Source organism: Mus caroli, chromosome 11, assembly GCF_900094665.2.
Source record: "Mus caroli chromosome 11, CAROLI_EIJ_v1.1, whole genome shotgun sequence".
Taxonomy (NCBI): Eukaryota; Metazoa; Chordata; class Mammalia; order Rodentia; family Muridae; genus Mus; species Mus caroli.
The window spans coordinates 110,038,174-110,052,505 of NC_034580.1; the positions used below are offsets into that span (position 1 = coordinate 110,038,174).

A 14,332-nucleotide genomic window follows, 5' to 3' on the forward strand; every position below is an offset into this window, starting at 1 on the left:
CCAGCTCATAAAAGCAAAAGGAAGCAGGTGAAACCATCGGTAATAGCATCCCTTAGTTGGCTCAACACACGAAAAACATTATCAACTCAACGTATAATGAATCCCAAGGAATTATTCATAAGCTCTCCTGCATTCCCTTTCCCATACAAAATCACCAAAACCCGGTGTGTATCTCGCTGACCCAGTTCCTGGGACTCCGTGGCCACCGCATGGGACACAGAAGCCATGGCTCACCTCTGCCACCGAGTTCAAAGACACAGTCTCCTGTGAACTCTTTCAGCGCACACATCTGGAAATCAGGCAAGGGTTCTGGGTAGGTCCATGGGTGTCTTAGGATGTCGTTGTTGTTTGTCCTGGTAGTAAGATGTTTGATCTCTCTGCCTCCCCCCCCCCTCTCTCTCTCTCTGGGGGGGGGGGAGAGTTAAGAGAAGAGAGGAGAAGAGAGAGGACAGAGGGACACCTTGGTCTTTGATGGCCAAGCTAGCTCCTGGTTTTGAGACAGCTTCTGTCTGGCCCAGGGCTTGCTGGTTAGCCTAGGCTGGGTGGCCAATGGGCCTCCAGGAGGGTTCTACTTAACTCCATCTCCCCAGTGTTGGGATTAAGAGAACGTGACACTGAGCTGGGTTCTTTGTAGTTTTGTAGGTTCTGGACATTGAACTAAAGTTCTCCTGCTTACATGGCAAGCCTTCACTGCCTGAGCCATTTCTCCAGCCTGCCTCAGTTTCTTCCTATAGAAAATAAGGACAATCCCGGGAACTTCCTTGAGATTGTCTGAGGAGGAAGGTCACTTCCTTCTGTCCAGAGGGTGAGGGCAGGTGGGGCTTGGGCACCTCAGAGCTGCTCCCACCAGTTCCCACCATGCCCCCCTCCCCTGGTTCTTCCAGCGTCTGCTACCGTTCACACCTGCAGTCCCAGCATTCTCGAGGTGGAAGGGTCAGAAGTTCCAGGTCATCCTTGGCTACATAGCAAGAAATGTGTCAAGGAGACTGAGATGGCTCCCTGGCTCCAGACATGAACACCACAGAGAAGACCGCAGTCACAGAGCAGAAAACATACAAAACTAGGCACTTGTGGAAATGTGGTTCATATGATGGGCCTGTCCGGTGTATGGACACTTCAAGCTCTGTGAGCCCACGGAAGACTTAGGCAGTCCTGGGATGGCTTTCTTTACTGTCTTCAGTTTAAAGATGAGAAAACAGAGTCACAGAGAGGTGAGGTATTTTGTCTGATGTCACACAGCTGGAGAAGCTTGTGTAGAGCACCATCAAGATGCCAACCTTTCTCTGCCACCCTTGAAACTTAAAAGTCTGTTGTTACCTGGAAACAATATCCAAGGAGATGGCAAAGTTGGGAGGCGGCTCAGTAACTGACAATGGGGAGACAAGATGCTGTCTGGCACCATCACAGTGAGTTGGTCCAGATGGTGGAGAGCTTGTATCCAATACCTGGCGGGGTGGGAACAGGAAGAGGTGAGGACAGACAGGCGAAATTTCTCAGTAATGGTTCTGTGAAGGGGGAAGAAGGGGTGTCTCACTCCACCCAAAGGGAGGGCTCAGGGAAGGGAAGCCTATGACTTCATCACTGGGCCCACGCCAATGACATCACCAGAAGGGCAAGGAGCCAGGCTCAGCAAGTTATTTATGGAAACGGCTGGCGGCCAGGCACAGCTCCTGAGCTGTTTCAGATGTGGTTGGATAAAGCTTCCAGCTGGCCCAGTGGGGCCTCCAAGGCCTGCAGGCAGGCGGAGGAGGAAGGCTGGAGGAATCCAGCAGTTGGGGGGCAGGGCTCCAGCAGAGATCATCAGAGTTCCAGGCTCCTTCCTTCTTGGGATCTGCTCATCTCTACCCATGCTCATCAAGGGCTTCCCTGGAGATCGGGCTGGCTGAACTCAGAGAGGACAGCATGTGCGTCTGCCTTCGTGTGCACCGAGGGCATGTCTGTGCACAAGATGGTAGTATGGGCTTCCCGGTCCATAGGGACACACACTCTGCTCCCTCCCACACTGGTACCTTGAGTGGTCCTGAGTGAGTATACAGATCTGTGCCTCCTTGCACGTGTATGTGCATGGGGGTTGGGAGGCAGAGTGCCCAGGGAGAGCGGGGAGGAGGAGAAGAGCCGCCCGGGAGCGAGATCGCAGCAGGAAGCTGGGGAAATATCATTTCAGCCCAAGATCCAGAGGCACTTATAGAAGCTTCAGCAAAACCAGACAAAACTTCCTTTCAATCCATTTATCAAAACTGCCCGCAGCTCCGCTTCAGAGCAGGTACAACAAGAATAAAATATTGAGCACAACCAGCAACCGCGAGACTGGAGGAGGCCAATAAATAAGAAGTTACCGAGGAGCTCGCCCTGACCCTGACGGTTTCCTTTGCCGGCCCCTCCACCCATCTCGTCCTGTGATCTTATGGGTGATGGCAGGAGGGAGGATGGCAGGGGCCCCACTGGGGTGTTTTTGATGAGCTGGGGATATGAGAGTAACTCAGCCCTATGCAGACAAGCTTCAGTGAGGCAGCTGCAGGAGCCGGACGCTCTTCTCACATTTCTTGGGCTGGCTAACTGCCTTCCTTCTCATAATCCCCTGAGGATGGGCTGGAGAGACGGCTCAGTGGGTAAAGATGCTTGCAGACAAGACTTACTCCCTGAGTTCGACCCCCTGGAGCCACATAGGAGAACTGACTCCTGCCTGTTGTCCTCTGACCTCCACATGCAGATGCTGGTATGCACACTGACACACGCAAATGTGTGTAGTAAAGCTTTTCAAAATTCTCCAAAAGGAAACTGAATCCATGTAATCTTGAGTGGCCTGGTTGTTCACGAGAGCATTGAAGTGAGAATAGGGTCAGGGAGCAACCAAGGGGCTTGAACTCAGTCCCCAAGCTAAGACCCTCCATTCCCATGCCCTGTTATGTGCACCTTTTAGATGGTAAGTGGAGGGATGGACATGCATCCGGGTGAGAGTCCCTCTCCCAGACCACCTGTCCTCCATTCCAGATAGAGAAGCCAACCATCTTATAAATGTTCCTGCATGGGGCCTCTGAAACAGAATGTCTTCATTTCTTCTTCCTCCATGTCCACAGAATGATGGGATCTGCTTTCTTTCCATCTATGCCCCTGTTTATGCAGGTGCTCAGGGACCCACTCATACCACCACCCTGTTGCCTGCCTTCCCACCACCACTGTCCCCCAAGGCTCCACCGATAACAGTCTGAGTGGTTGGAGGATGCACCTCAATGCTACGATCTCTAAGGACAGGAGAAAATGCCGGAAAGGTGCCTCGGGGCAACGGCGCTGGGACACTGTTCTGTGATACACACACACTCTCTCTCTCTCTCTCTCATACACACACACACACACACACACACACACACACACNGCTGAGACTACTAACCAGATAACCAGATAAATAAGCATATACCCTCACACTCTCTCTCTCTCTCTCTCTCTCTCTCTCTCTCTCTCTCTCTCTCATACACACACACACACACACACACACACACACACACTCACACACACACACACACACACACACACACACACACGCACGCACGCACCATTGTGATCAGGGTCAGCAGAAAGGTACAAGCCTATGGATGCCTAGGTCTCAGTGGAAACCCCCAATAATAAAGGTTGATGGGGAGGGGAGTGAAGGGAGGCAGAGAATGGCCACCAGCTGCTACAAGGATGGAAGGGGACCCTTGCTCTGCAGGGGCAGTAAAGGTCATGGACTTGAATTCCTCTGTTGTCTGAAATACAGCCCCACCTCTTCTAGAATCTTCCTAGAAAATAAATGCTGTGTCCATAGATTGCTTTGCAAAGGGCCTGTCTCCAGCATCCCTGCAGGCTTTGTGTTCCTTTGTATGTCTGCTCCCTCTGGACTGCTGGAATTCGCTGGATCTTTTTGAAGAGGGATGAGCCAAGAGTCTCTGAGTTCCTTTGGATCCAACTATCTAACTGCCCCACCCCTTCTTCTGTCTCCCCCTACTTCGGCATCTCCAGCAAAATCATCCACTTATGCACACTTGCTTTCATGCAAGGAATGTACACACACACACACACACACACAGATCTGTGTGGGATGTCCTGTGGTAGCCAGAGGTCTCAAGCTAGTGTGTTCTTCAACTCTTCTTCACCTTCCTTTTTGAGGCAGGGTCTCTCAGTGAATCAAACTGGGCTGGCTGACCAGGGAGCTCCCTGAGTTCTCATGCCAGAGAGACCCTGTACCTGTTTTATACACGGATGCTGGGAATCTAAACCCAGGTCCTTACGAGGCACGTTGCCCGGCCCCCACCACATTCCTTTGACAAGATGGAAGTGGAGCAGCAGGTGAATTTCCCAGCTACCACTGCTCAGGAATTTGAGGGATAGCTCCATACTGCGATGGCAAACAGCAGAATGGAACAGGCAAGGATTGGCAGAGCCGCAGTTAGCTTTCTAAGGCAATTACCACTTTATTGCATTTCTCTAAAGCTGAGAAACACCATCCCAGGAACTGCAGGCCAGCCCCAGTGCCCTTCCCTCTCCCTCCTCTCCAGCTCTGCCTCCATACTGAACGGGCCAAACTGTGTATGTGTGGTGGAAGGGGGTGGAGGGCTGGGTATCCAGGAGGAAAGTTACCAGGGCAACCATCCCAGCTCACTCTTTCCTCCGCCCTTGCAAATCTGTGACAAGAGGAAGCAGCCATTTTTCTTGGGGTGCTTGGGTGCAACCTCCCAGGATCAAAATGACATAAGACATAGCAAGAAGCCAAAAGACCTGGTCCCAGCAGCCTTTGCTCCTCAGAAGTTCGCAGTGTAGGCTCCTTTAAGGACTCTCAGCCAGGCTCCTGCTAGGCTCCCAAGGCAGCCCTGAGAGCCTGCTCCTGCCATGCATGGATGGAAGACTGTCCACCCTCCAGCTTTTTGGGCTCTTCCTCATCCTCAGACCTTCTCCATAGTCTTACTAAAGGACGCTCGCTACATAGGGTTGACTTGCCAATGCCCACAGGTTAGAAAGTGACATATTTGGGACTCAGGCACAGAACCAAATGGCCATCCAGCCAATGTTCTTGTTGATGTGTCTGCTGGCTTCTTGGTGCAAAGTGGTACAGAATGGGCTTCTCGAAGCTACCTTGAGCAGCCAGAACTTTAGAGGTCAGGTGCAAGGTAGGTAACTGAGCTATTTGCCTGACTTTGACTTTATGACTGTGTGTCCTATTTCAGGGGAATATACTTAGTCCTGATCCAGGGCACACTGAAGTCCTTGGGTACTCAGGAACTGATGATGTACAATGGAGAGCATTGGACCTCAGTTGGACGCTGAGGAACTACATGCCCTGGGTGGTTCAAGGTGGTTTAGGGCCGAAATAGGATGCAGACCCAGGTGTTTTAGCTTGCTTCTCCATGGCTGTGATAAAATGCTGACCAAAATCAACCGAGGGAAAGAGAGCTTGTTTCAGCTTACACTTCTAGATCGTGGTCCGTTATCAAGAGAAGCCAAGGCAGGAACTCAGGGCAGAAACCTAGAGTCAGGAGCTGAAGCAGCAGACGTGGAGAAGTGCTGTTTACTAACTTGCTCTCCGTGCCTTGCTCAGCTTAATTTATACCACCTAGGATCACTTGCCTGGGGATAGCGCCACCCGCAGTGGGCAGGGTCACCCATGGACATACCTCCCCACATAGACTATTAGGAAAATATCCTACAGATATATCCACAGGTCAACTTAATGGAGGCGATTCCTCTACTGAGGTTCATCCTTCCAGCTGACGCTTTTTGAGTGTGTGTGACAACTTGACAAAAACTAACGAACAAAGCAAGGACGCCTCTTCCGGAGGGTTTGCCTGGGTTTTGAGGCTCATCTACTCGGTTTCCTCCTTCACTGAAACAACGTTGAGTGCCGTCAAATCCTTGACCTGTTTGCGCTTGGCTGCTAGCGAGCCCATGACTCCACTTCCTGCCATGCTCCCTGCTGACCTTAGCCCAGATGCGGGCCCGTGGCATGACTTCCTGATACGCAACAAGGTCAAAAGGACTACAGTTGTCTCAACCTCGTGACCCACCTCTGATCCCCACCCTCCCAGACCTCAGGTTAGAATGGGTACGGCTGAACACAGGAAGTGGTGCAAAGAACAGGGGCATGTGGCATCGAGGGACTCTGATGAGGTGGGGGAAGTGTGAACAAAGGGGGGGAAAGAGAAAGGCGAACTCTTTGGGAAAAAAAGAGGTTCAATCTGATTTGTAAAGGGCACGATTTACAAATCCGTCACATATTTTACTAGGCTGGGATTTACGGATTAGCCTGTAATACTTAGGCGGCTTTTTGTAATAAAACCCTGAGCCGAGGCAGCCTTGGGGAAGTGAGGAGGAGGAAGGAGCCTTCTCTCTCTCTATCTCGCTTTCATTTTCCCAGTATTTTTTGATCTAGGCAGCCCCATTAATCTGTACTTTATCTGCCTATGGAGAAGGATTGAGCTCTTTATTGGATTTTTGTCAAGAATAAATGATTTAGTTTGGGATATTGTGGAAACGATTTTTGTGGTATTACACCATCTAATAAATGAAACAGCAGGGATCAATTCCTTTCTTGCGATGTGTTCAACAGGCAGGGTGAAATATGCCCCACAATTATTTGGTATTGCACTCTATAGATATTTATAACGGAGTGTGACTGCCCGGTCTGGGCTGCCTGGCATGGACCCTGTGATCTGTTAGCCCCTAAAGCCACTGAACTTAGGGATTCACGTGCTGGGAGCCCATGATGGAAAAAAAAATGCAGATCGAGTTAGGGGGACTAAGTACTTGAGAGAAAAGCACACAGGGGGCAAAGGTTGGGGTTGAGGGATGGTGTTTATTTGGGCCCGTAGCTCCTTGGCATTTCTGTAAGATAACAGAAGGGCAGGATGCTAACCTCTGCAAGGCTGGCAGATGCTGGTGTGGGAGGGACACGCCCCTTCTGGGCACTCGCAGTTCTTGCTCCAGTGCTCCCCTCTCCCGGACACTGCTTCCAGGAAAATTGCTGGAAGTGCTCAGAGGTGGGAACTGGCTTTCTGCCCAGGGAAGGCTCATAAGGTTTATATTCCCAAAGGCTCACAAATATTTATTGAGAGCATATCCCATGACGGTGCCTAGCAGGGGCCCGGTACAAAATGAACCATATAGAGATGTTTGCTCAGGTTGACTGATAGACAGGGAGCTTCCGAGAGGCAGATTCTCACCCATGAGCATACACTGAACTCAATAGAAGCAGGGGCTGGAGAGAGTGGGTGGTAGGACTTGGGGGGAGGGGAGAACCCTGTTGTGGGGACCCTGCTTTTCCTTCCTCATCCCGTCCCCAGCATCCAGGGCCACATGCCACTCAACCCTCAGAGTCACCCGGATGTGGAGACTTACCAGGTTTCTACTCTTGGACTCTGTCAAAAGTAATCTCTTCTTGGGCAGATGAAATGGTTCAATATACAAAAGCCTGAGAACCCAGGAGCCTGAGAACCCAAGTTCAAATACCCAGAAGCCGCTTACAAAGCAAAATGCAGGATCATGAGAATCTGTAACCTCAACGTTCCTACAATGAGGCAGGAGGCAGAGAGACGAGAGAACTGCCTGGAAACTCCCAGGCCAGCCTGAGTATCATGGAATAGAAATGAGAGACACTGCCTCAAAGTCAGAGTGAGGGTTTGAGGATAATGTATCTTCTATGAAGGTCAACAACCTGAGTTTACTTCCTGGGCCCTACCTGGTGGAAGGAGAGAACTCACTCTCTAAGTTGTCCTCTGACCTCCACAAGCATGTGTGTGCCCATAGTCACATCTATACACCACATACACAGGCACACACACAAACCCAGACACACACACACATACATACATACAGAGACATATACATACACATACACATACAGATACACATACGCACACACAGACATACACAGTCTATGAGCCTAAACTTACCACTAGAGAAAATGCCATTTATGACGCCACCTGCTACAGACTCTGAATGCTGGTCACTAGGCACAATCTTTAATAAATGCTTGTATCATATGCCCCTGAAGCAGCAGACATCAACATCTACCACAGCTCTCTAACCCAAAGCTTCTTGACGTTGTTGATAATATCCAGTCATTTCCTGAGCAGACCAGACCTCCGGTGCTGGCCATTTATTTGGGGGGGTGGGGGGGCTCTGCATCTTCCTTCCCCACAACCGTCTGCTCTGATACTCTTATTTTTCTGTTGCCCAGTACCACCGACAGGGTCTGTTGTTATTAGTGATACTTGATCTTGCTGTGTAGCCCAGTCTGGCCTTGAATTGGTGATCGTTCAACCTCACTATCAAAACTCCTGGGATTACAAGTATGGCCCACCACACACAGTTGGGAGATTTTCTTTAAGTCTTTGTATGACATTTCTTTTATTTACAATGGCCCTTTCACTTCCGTCCCAGCTCTTGCAAAGAAAGATGGGTGCTCGGAGACTTGTGTGCTAATTAACATTAACACTCCTCACCCTGTCTCCCCAATGTCAGAAGCTTGGAGGTTTGAGGAAGCAAGCAAGACACAGTCATAAGGATGCTTAGGGAGCCTGGAGCAAGATGTGGTCTTGCAATGGAGGAGGGTGGGGTGAGAACGACCTCTTTATGGTGCCATTTGCCCAAACTGCCCACCAGGGGGCACTCGGGAGACTGTCAGGGGCTTAATGAGGCTGGCTGTTCCTATGTCACCTTGATTGAGTCTTGCCCTTCAGTCCTTGGCTTTCTGTTTTGTTTTGTTTTGTTTTGTTTTGTTTTGTTTTGTTTTGTTTTGTTTTGTTTGAGACTGGGTCTCATGTAGACCAGGCTGGCCTTGAACTCTCTATATACCCCAAGGATGATCTTAGACTCCCAATCCTCCTGTTTCCTCCTCCCAAGAGTGGGGATTGCAGTTGTGTGCCACCATGCCAGGATTTCCTTAGCAATGCCTCTCTCATCTGGTTCAGGGGCTGTTGTGTCAGCTGCTAGGAGAGGCATCAAAGCCATCACTCTCCACAGACTCCTCTGAAAGACACACACACACACACACACACACACACAATGCTGGTGCAGGAGAATGCCTGAATAGCATGCTGCTTACTGACTCTTTTGCAGAGGTCTCACGTGTAGCCTCCCACAAACCTGAAGCAGGCTGAGCCAGAACTTGACCTTGCTGCCATTAAGGAGATTACCTAGGGTGGAGCCTGCCTCCCTAGATCACCCTATTGTTGAGCCACAGTCGCTGTTCCTCTTCAAGATACTGCTACCTGCTGAGAGGCCCCAGAGCTATTCCAGAGACTATGCCCTATCCTGCACGTCATCACCTGCAGCTAGTTACAGGCACCAAAGATGAATTGACGGGAATGGGCCTCCCCCCTCCTTTATAAATCGTGTCTGCCATTAAACATTTGAACCTTGAGCAGACTAGCATGTCTTGGTTCCATTATTTCTCAACCCACCTAGGCTCCCTCTTTTCTTTCAGTTCCAGGATGCCTTCCAGGCTCGAACCCGGTCATGAGAGCCACAGGCCTGCCCCAACACTCATGCTCAGAGAGAGTCACACACTGTTGGGTTACTGGAGAACAGCCCAGGGTAGACAATACAGCTCTTTCCGTTTCTCCTTCAGGCCACATGGCTCTGTGCTACCATGGATGTTCCTTTTCCTCTACACTCTACATTCCAACCATCAGGAATCCCCGTGATTCCACCATCATTCTCCCCCACTGCTATGACCACCATGCTAGCTGAGCCTCCATCTGATCCTCCTGTCTCCCAAGTGCAGGGATAGCTGCTATACCCCACAAAGCTCTGCTCCCTTCATTGTATTCTGAAAGTCCACGCATATACATGCCTATGGAGGGTGGTTAACTTTGTCAACTCTATCTAGAATCCTTTGGAAAGAGAGTCTTAATAATAGACTGTCTGGATCAGATTGGCCATGGGTAGATACATCTTTGACGGTTAGGGTTAGGGTAACCTTTATGGTGGGAAGTCCCATCCCACTGTGGGAGGAACTATTCCCTTGGCTGGGCTCTGAACTGTGTAAGAGCTGAGAAACCTAGCCCAGCACTGAGCATGCGCACACTCATTTCTCTCTACTCTAGACTGCGACTTGAGCTGCTTCAAGTCCCTGCCTTGACTTCCCTGCTGAGATGGACTGAGTCCCAGGACCAAGAGCTGAATAAACCCTTCCTCCCTTAAGTTGCTCGTTGCTGGGGCATTTTATCTTGGCAGTAGACATGAACTAGGACAACATGGCTGAGCACACCCCCCCACCCCATCAGATACTTCCTAAGAACCAAATCGACACTGGGCATAGACAGTCCCAAAAGTCTGCAGGGTCTCTAAAGCCCAGAATCCCCTCTAGGCTAGGAGTAACGGGTTAAATACAAAACAACATGTAAGCATGGAGTTCTGTCTCCAAGATGCCTTTTGATGAATATGCAAACATTCCAAACTTAGTAAAAGTTCCCCAGGATTATAGATAAGAGATACCGAACTGGTGTGTGCACAACTACCCATTCACTCTATATGGAGGGCTCTGGGGACTACAGGCCAAATGATTAACTGTAGAGACAGTCAGGGACAGCCATACATGTGTACATAAATTATGAATCGATATTTCTGTATAATTGGAATTTATTGGAGACCATCTTAGGATTTTCTTTTAAAAGGGATTTAAATGAAGAAAAATAAAAACTACACCAAAACAAGAGCATATTAAAAAAACCTCGGGTCTATTTCTTCCCAGTCCTTTGACACATAGTGTGTGGCTGGTCCTAAAACATAGCAATCTTTTGTTTTCAAGCTTAATAGAGAAGTTTCCAGGTCATTAAAGACTCTTTAGACACAGACACAGACACAGACACACACACACACACACACACACACACACTTGTAGCTGGCAGAGGCAGAGGAATGTCCTACGAAGTTGTAGAAATCAGAGGACAACCTGTAACTTGTAGAGTTGATTTTCTCCTTCTGCTCTGTGGGTCCCAAGGATCAAACTCCAGCTGCCAGGCTTAGCAGAAAAATGTTTTGACCCACATACCCATCCCCTAGGCCCTACCCATATCTTCTAAAGGGCTGTATACTATACCTTTGTGACTACAGCATAGCTTGGTTGTCCATCTCTCCATCCTCTTCTCTTCCCTGACCTCCATTGATGTATTTGCTTTTTGGCTAAGTAGTGGCTTTCCCCCTGGTCAATAAATGTAGATCTGGAACATTCTCGAGAATATCAAAGTTACAACCTCATGAATTTACAGAGGGTGCAGCTAAGGCAAATCAATACCTCCATGACGTGTCCTCAAAGATGAGGCCTTTGAGGGTAAAGTGACCTTTGCTGTACTGCCTCCCGCTGCATCACCTTGCTTTGGTCTTCCTGTCTCTTGGTCCCTTTCCTGAAAGGTGCCCTAGACACAGTAGCCTGGCCTTTTGGTTCACACTAAATAAGTTAGGGATGAAAATAAGGTTGAAATATTAGCTCTGTTCCCCAGATAGATTCCCTTGGCCTGTCTCTCTGTCTGTCTGTTTGTATAAGAATATACCCTTTTGTCTACCAAAGATGGCTGTGGGTTGGTCAAGAAATATCTGGAAGCCAGTCAAAGAAAAGCAAAATAATGACATGGTGGTGGTGGTGGTGTGTGAGTGTGTGTGTTTGTGTGTGTGTGTGTGTGTACATGGGTGTGCATGTGCATGCATGTGGAGGCTAGAGGTTGACCTCTTCTGTCTTCCTAAACCACTAGTTTGTTCTCACTCTTGATGAACCTGAAGCTCTCTGATTCAGCTAGTCTATCTGGCCAGTGAGCCTCCAGGGACTCCTGTCTCCACCTCAGTGCTAGGTTATAAATGCATGCCATTGAACCTGAATTCTTTAATTTTAATTTTTTTTTATGTCCTTGGGACACAAGGTTTGGTTCACAAACTCTGGCTCCAAGGACCTTTGAAAAAATGTTTTTAGGAGTATGGGTATTTTGGTTGTGTGAGTGTGAGTGTGAGTGTGTATATATACCATGTGACTGCAGTACCTGATAAAACCAGAAGAAAGATCCCCTGGGACTGGACTCCCAAAAGGTTGTGGACCCCTTTATGGGTTGTGGGAATCAAACCTGGGCTCTCTACAAGAGCACCCAGTGTTCTTAACCACTGAGCCATTTCTCGAGCCCCAGGGCCTGACGTTTTCATGAGTCCTTCACTTCTGATCTCGGGTCTTCATGCTTATAAAGCAAGCACTTTACTCCTGAGCCATCTCTCGAGCCTCACAGCCCCATCCTTTTAATGAGACTTGTAACATAAATGAAAACCTTCCCCCTGTAGCTGGACCAGAAGAGGAAGAGGAACTTGGGAGGGTAAAACGGGGAGTGGGAGGCACAGACATCCCCTCAACAGCATGGCATTTTCTACCTCCCTGGCAGCTGAGAACAGGGATTTCTGGCCATACAGGCCAAGCACTGACCTATTCTGGCTGGGTATCCATACAGTAAAAGAGGTAGTTTTAAAATAGCATTCCCCTTTGGAAGGAAACCTTTTGTATTGAGCAGAATCTGGGAGAAGAGGTTAATTGAGGGTTTACTTATAATCTTGGGTTTACAAAGAGGGTCAAGTGGAGGCCTTTGGCAGGAGCTATTTACCTTGAATCTTCCAGTTCTCCGCTCTGTGGATCGAGCTGCTGGGGAAGGTGCAGCTCTGCCCTGGCTCCGCTGTCCTCCATGCGTGGGAAACTGGAGGCTGGGCCTTAGCTTAAGGTGTGATAATCTGTGTGCCTCTCACCCCACCCCTTTTATTTCTCCCTACATGACCCAGACTGGTTGTAACTCAGTCTTCTGGCCCCTGCTTCCTGAGTTGAATGAGATTACAGATAAACTCTTGAAAATATTTAAATGAGAATGGACACATGTAGCAAGATAATAACCTAGCCTGTGTAGATGAGAGCTTGCTTCCCATGTGTGAAGCTCTGGGTTTGGTTCCCAGCACCACATAAGCAAGCCTGGTGATACAGCCCTGTAATTCTCACACTGGGGAGATAGAGGCAGGAGGATCAGAAGTCCAAGGTTATCTTCCACTGCAGAGTGAGTTCCAGGCCAGCCTGGGCTACATGGGACTCTGTTTCTCAAAAAGAATAGAAAATAAAGTTTGATTGGGTGCCACTGAACAAAAGCATATGGAACCAGTCATTGTCCTGGGAATGATAAGCATGGAGCAGACTATGATTCTGAATGGCTGTGGGGTTCTCAGACTAGAAGGAAAAGAGATGTAAGAATAATTAATCACAGCCGGGCGTGGTGGCGCACACCTTTATTCCCAGGACTTGGGAGGCAGAGGCAGGCGGATTTCTGAGTTCGAGGCCAGCCTGGTCTACAGAGTGAGTTCCAGGACAACCAGGACTATACAGAGAAACCTTGTCTCAAAAAACCAAAACAAAAAACAAACAAACAAACAAACAAAAAGAATAATTAATCACAGCGGGAGGAAGGCATGCTGCCAGTGGTCTTTCACTTGCTCATCCATGTATCTGTCTGTTCATCCACCCATCTATTCATCCATCTATCCATCCATCTGTTCAACCATCCCTCTATCATCTATCTATCCATCTACCAATCTATTCATTCATCTATCCATTCACCCATCTATTCATTCATTCATTCATCTATCTATCCATCCACCTATTCATCCATCTGTCCACCCACCCCTCTATCCACCCATCTATCTATCCATCTGTCCACCCACACCTATATCCACCCATCTATCTATCCATCCATCCATCCATCCACCCATTTATTCATCCATCAGGCCATCTACCCATCTATCCATCCATCTGTCCAACCATCTATCATCTATCTATCCATCTACCCATCTATTCATTCATCTATCCATCTATTTATCCATCTATTCATCCATCTGTCCAACCATCCATCCACCCATTTATTCACCCATTGGTCCATCTACCCATCTATCCATCCATCTATCCATCTATCTATCCTTCCATCTATTCATCCATCTATCATCCATTCACCCATCTATTCATTCTTCTGTCCATCTATTCATCCACCCATTTATTCATCCATCAATCTATTCATTCATCCATCCATCTACCCACACACCCACTCACCCACCAGCCCACCCATGTATTCATCCATTCATCTATCCACCTGTTCATCCATTTATCCATCTACTACTCATCTATTCATCCAACCGTTCCTCCACCCACCCAGCCACCCACCCAACAACTATTAGTCGTGTGCTGCCTGCCAGGTACCATGGTCTCAGTATAAACCCTGGCTGTTTCTATGGCTATCACCCTTACCATCATGGAGGGTACAGACTAGCAAGCAATATAGACATTGAATACATATCAGCA

The 14,332-nt window shown here is 48.7% G+C and overlaps 1 long non-coding RNA gene across 1 annotated transcript; it reads left to right on the top strand.

Moving 5' to 3' along the window:
* Positions 1-1,403: 1,403 nt before the first annotated feature.
* Positions 1,404-2,341, top strand: LOC110304263. The gene is made up of 3 exons (XR_002379046.1): positions 1,404-1,469; positions 1,873-2,024; positions 2,165-2,341. It is a non-coding gene; the product is annotated as an uncharacterized LOC110304263 (long non-coding RNA).
* The last annotated feature ends 11,991 nt before the right edge of the window (positions 2,342-14,332 follow it).